This window comes from Furipterus horrens, unplaced genomic scaffold (genome assembly GCF_987537825.1).
Source record: "Furipterus horrens unplaced genomic scaffold, mFurHor1.1.pri manual_scaffold_5, whole genome shotgun sequence".
Lineage (NCBI taxonomy): Eukaryota > Metazoa > Chordata > Mammalia > Chiroptera > Furipteridae > Furipterus > Furipterus horrens.
In genome coordinates this window covers 59,088,844-59,094,526 of record NW_028327175.1, presented here as the reverse complement: position 1 = coordinate 59,094,526, position 5,683 = coordinate 59,088,844, and the positions used below count along the sequence as shown (strand labels likewise).

Genomic DNA, 5,683 nt, shown 5'->3' with positions numbered 1-5,683 from the left:
TGCTAGTCTTTTATTCTTGGGCCTACCGCCGCTCTGCTGTGAGCTGCGTTTAGTTGTCCCCTCCTGAGGCACCCTCAGCCCTCCTCAGGCTTGTCCAGCTACTCCTTCCCACCGTTGGTCCAGCCTGTGCCTGCCAGCAATCCCCGCCCTGCCTCCAGTCCTGTCTCTATTCCCAGGCTACAGCTTCTGCTCTCTTCCCTGTCTATATGCCTGCGCACCCTACCTCTCTCCCTGTCTCAAGATCGTCCCTTTGTTCTGCAGAACTCTGGCACAGTTGGTCAAAGCACCGGGCCCAGTGGCACTCTCCTGCCCAGGACCTCTCCCCTGGTCTGAAGCTCTGCAGCGGCTTTCCCACATGGGCTCTTCCCCTTGCCCCAAAACTGTCTCTATTCTGAGCTACAGCTTCCGCTGGCTTCCCTGTCTATAGGCCTGTGCGCTCTATCTCTCTCCCCGCCCCAGCACCGTCCCTTTGTTCTGCAGGATTCTAGTGTGGTCGGTCAGTGCAGCGCTCTCCTACCCAGGAGCTCTCCACCAGTCTGGAGCTCCGCAGCAGCCTTTCCCCATGGGCCCTTCTCCCCACCCTAAAACCGTCTCCGCTCCGGAACCACAGCCTCTGCTCTCTTCCCTGCTTACATGCCCTGTGTGCCCTATTTCTCTCCTAGCCCCAAACATGCCCTTTGTTCTGTGGGATTCTAGTGCGATCACTCAAAGCGCCCGGGGCATGCACTGCTCTCTTGCTCAGGAGCTCTCCCCGGGTCCGGAGTTCTGCAGCAGCTTTTCTGTGCGGCTGGTCTCCTTGCCCCAAAACTGTCCCTTTGTTCTGTAGGGCCCTAGCACAAGTGCTGCGCGCACCCAGAATGCCGCTTCGGGTCGGAAGTTGCAGCTGAGGAGGTTTCTCTCTAGACTCAGATCACAGTTTCTCCCAGTCCTGGCTGTTCACTGTTTTCTCACTCCTCTGGCTTTTTCAGCCGAATCCTCTCCCTAACTCCCTACAAGAATTCACTTATCGGTGTGCCCCTAGCAGGGGGAGCCTCCAAGCAGCTCTCGGCTAATGAGCTCTCCGGCTTGGTACTGCACACGCACCGGGTCCCGGAATGACTCAGCCTGCAGTGTGTGGCAAACCTCTCCACCCCCCTCCACGCTGCTCCCACGATCTCCTCCCCGTTCACGCTATCGGAGATCCACACTCACTCAGTCACTCCTCTCCACATTCGTTCCTGGAGTCTCTCCTTAACAGGAGTGAGCAGAGAACACTGCCCCTACTCTGCCGCCATCTTCCCCTCCTACCAGGATCATTTATTGCTGTTTATATTCTAGTTTAGGTTTTTTCCAAACTCTGGTTTCTTTTAGTTATTTATATTTCGTGTGTGTGAATCAATGTCATTTTTCTAAAAATCAGAATTTTATAGGAAGTTATACTTAGAAGATATATTTTAGATATACTTAGACATACTTAGAGCTATCCTCCCTCATTCATTCTACTCTGTTCCTAGTCCTCCATTTCTTCTATTCTGCTCCCACCCCTTGTAGGTAGCCAATTTCATTAATAGCTTGTTTATCCTTTCTATATGTCTGTTTTTTTAAAGTGAGCAGATACATGTACATTTTCTTATTTTTTTCTTTTTCTTACACAAATGACAGGATACTATAGATACTCCTTTGCATTTTTGCTATCCTCTCTTAGCCATATATCCTGGAAACCTCTCCATTTCAGTTCAGAGAGATCTTCCTTATTCTCTTTTATAGCTGCATAACTCTTTTTGTGACTGTAGCATGGTTTATTCATCACCATTCTATTTATGGGCATTTAGGTTGTTTCTAATACTTTGCAATTATAAATTGCTGCAATGAATAACCTTGTGCATATGTATTTTCCTACTGCCATAAGTGTATATTCAGGGTAAATTAATAGAAGTGAAATAGTTGGGTCAAAAGGTAAATGCATGTATATCAACAATTTTGTTGTTGTTACGTGCAGCTGAGTTGGCTCTGTCTCCTGACGATTCTGTGAACGAGTGACGTCCACAATATCCTGTTCTCAACAGCCCTGCTCAGCTCCTATAGACTCATGGCTATAGTTTCTTTTATGGAGTCAGTCTATCTCATCTTTCTCTTTTCCTGTTATCTTCTATTTTTCCCAGAATCACTGTATTTTCCAAAGAACCTTACTTTCTCACGATATGCCCCAAATAGGACAGCTTCAGTTTTGTCATTTTTGCCTCCAGCAATGTTTCAGTCGTAATTTGTTCTAGGACCCGCTGGTTTGTCTTTCTGGTGATCCAGGATATATAGAGAACTCTCCCCCAACACCGTATTTCAAATGAATTAATTTTTTCCCCACCAGCCTCCTTCACTGTCCAACTTTCACCTCCATACATAGTAGTTTCATTAGGGACTGCCAAATCCCCCTCCAAAATGTTCGTACCAGTAATGAATGAAAGTGCTTGCCTTTCCCAAAGCCTCACCAACAGAATGCATTCTTATACTTTTCAAATATTTTTCTGGACTGTGCAATTTTTAAATTAGTTCTTTTAAATTTTACTGTACTATTTAGAATTCATACTTTGAGAATTCCTCTTTATTTTTTTAGCACCTATCAGATGATTTTTTTTTGAGATTCTGTCAAGTTTAGTGACTTTTTTGGGGGGGGGTCACAGTCATAAAATTTTATCTATCCACTCACTATGTATTAAAAGAAATATTCTGAGTGAACTTTATTTCCCAGAAAATAAGCTAAGACACATTACTTGCCCTCAAATTGCTTACTCATAAGGAAGATAAGGTAAGAAAATAAACGTATAATTACAATACAATATAATAAGTACCTTATTATTGGGAATGGGGTAGGATGGTGAAAATAAGTACAAAATATTAATATAGCGTTAAAGGGGAGCATTTCCTTCTTATGTGCAAGGGCCTTTCTGGAGATAGTGATTTCTTTCTTTCTTCTTAAAAAGATTTTATTTATTTATTTTTAGAGAGAAGGGGATGGAGGGAGGAAGAGAAGGAGAGAAACATCATTTGGTTCCCTTTCGAATGTGCCTTGACCAGGTCTGAACCTGCAACCCAGGTTGTGCCCTTGCTGGGAATTGAACTGAAGACCTCTCGCTTTGCAGAATGATGCCCAGAAAACTGAACCACACAAATCAGGGCAAGGAAGTAGTTTTTTAACTGAGTGGATCTTTAACATGAGTAGGAATTTGTAAAGCACAAGAAAGGAGTGTCAATGAGCTTTCCAAATAGACACAGCACTGCATTTATAAGACCTTCCAATGAGGGAAGAGAGGGTGAAATATAATCAGGAATTGCAAGCAGTTGAATGTGATTGACATATAGAATTCATGTGTGCACTCTCAGGTGTGGTGAAGTGAGAGAGGAGCAGAGAGAACTTCAGACGGCATGGGCAGGACAAAGGAGACTTACTAAAAAGTTTTAAGCAGAATAGAGAGAGATATGATCAGGATTTTTATTATTAAGTAACAGTGAAGTGTTTCCAAGGAACTTGAGGTTTATTCTCAAAGTGTTAAACTATGTTGTTTACATAGAGATATGTCAAGTCACTTAAAAGAAAGGAAGGATCCTATTCCCTAGGCCAATAATTGACAGTGATATTAAAGAAGGCAGTAATTTTTTAAAGAAAGAATGGACCAGTCTGAATGTGGTCAGCAATGAAACAAGGTAAAGGGAGGTGGTATCTGAGAAGAAGCCTTTGATTGTTTGATAGCTTAAAGTGAGTCCTTTTCTCAGAAAAGGGGCTACTCTTGGTGTGTGAACCATTCCGGTAGAATTTAAATAACACTAGTAACTGTGCTGAGAGCCCAAACCATCTATGCCCACACCAGCTTATGGTTGACAATGTCCTGGCTTTACTATTCAGATGTTTCATTAAGGTGATTTTATTATCCTACTGTCTTCAGCAACCTGGTATAACTGTTTCAGAAAACTCTACCTTAGATACATAAAGTTGCTAATAACGTTTTTGTTTATTTCAGAAATTTCCTGAAAATCCACTTAAACCAATTTCAGACTATTCAAATTAAAGCAGCATCAAATAGCTGTTTACTCTTCAAGAATTGCTTTGAAATCCTTTATTCAACCCTTCCCTTCTCTGTGTTTACTAATCCTAAATTATTAAATCACAAATTTTTCCAATCACAATCAAGCCCCCCTTCTCACACCAAATGAGTTCACCTTAACGCACATCCCACAAATCTTAAATATATCCTATCTTTATCTTTCCTCTCCTGAAACACCACCAAGATTCTTGTTGAGGTGGCAACCTCGCTCATTGCTGTAAACAGTAAATTCAAGTTTGCTTTGTCAACAGACTGTTTTCGGGGAGTAAATTTCAGATAAGATTAATTTCTTATTCCACCTAAAGTGATGCCTTTCTAAAAAATAAAAACACTTCATGAATCTGCATGTCATCCTTGTGCAGAGCCCATGCTAATCTTCTCTGAATCATTCCAATTTTATTCTATGTGCTGCTGAAGTGAGCATCACATGTTGCTTCTTGCATACATGGTGACCAATAGTTTGGAACCATAGGCCTAAATTAACAATCCATGATCCATGATTTTTACAGCTAGAGAGACCTCAAGGAAGGTCAGGTAGCTCAGTCATAGCTATTTCTTTTCAAATCTGTGAGTCTGGAAACGTATTATGGTTTCAGCAATAAGTAAGTAAACTATGTATCTCAGCCAATCAGCCTACATCAACCAAGAAAGATTTTTGATAAAAAAAGCTGTATAGATTTTATGTAAATTTGGTATTTATGAGCACCAAACTTTTAGCACTGACATCTGCCTGAGAAGAAACTTCACTCACAGCAGTGGCAGAAATGAAGTTCACTGTGAACTAGTTTTGGATACCATATGCTTTCACATGCTGAAGAGGCGGGGAAAAGAGGCATTTTAAAAACAGTTTTTTCTTGCTCTCACTGCGAATGATGTTGCATGACAACATTGTGACATCATAACTTACGGTATTTTATTTGCTGTTGTACCAATATAGCATCAAGGCATGCAACAGCACCTTGGATGTATATAGCGCTTTCCTTCTGTGGCACTTAAGGCACTTCACAGGCATTTTCTTCCTAAACCTCACATCTCTCTAAGGTATTGCCAAACTGGAGACAAATTTCACAGTTTAATCATGTGGAACACATTGGTAAATATAGATGTGCCTTTTAGAAAGTTGCTTCAAAGTGTATTTTGCAGCTCACACAACGTTTCTCAGGGTGTGAACCAGTGGTGTAATGTAAAGCTTTTGGCCCTCCCTCACGTGAGCTGGGAGGATAGATGTGTTTGGCAGCGCACAGTAGAGCAGAGGGAAGGAAGTTCGCATGGAAAATGCAGGCTGACTATTCTGTTACGTGTCCTCCCTTTTTCTTCTTATCTCTACACCAGGGTGCCTCCTTTTCCTCCATCTCATTTTATTTATTCTTTTCAGCATCAAAAAAAGAAAACTGAGTTATAAAATTGAACTTGTAATTGAGAGTCTGATTAGATTTTCAAGGCAGAACACAGAAGTCCTTTTAACTCACAAATCCTGTTGATTATAATCCTGGCAATCTAATCAGTTAGTATAGTTTTAATGGAAAATGGGTTCTTAAGAAAGGTGAATGTGGCAACATTGCAGACGTGTCTGTTTCTTGCTCTGATCTCTTCAAATCCACTGTGAA

At 41.7% G+C, this 5,683-nt stretch overlaps 1 non-coding gene across 1 annotated transcript; it reads right to left on the bottom strand.

The window, feature by feature from the left end:
• Positions 1–4,393: 4,393 nt before the first annotated feature.
• Positions 4,394–4,500, bottom strand: LOC150008685 (U6 spliceosomal RNA). Its single transcript, XR_016511459.1, has one exon. It is a non-coding gene; the product is annotated as a U6 spliceosomal RNA (small nuclear RNA).
• Between the last annotated feature and the right edge of the window lie 1,183 nt (positions 4,501–5,683).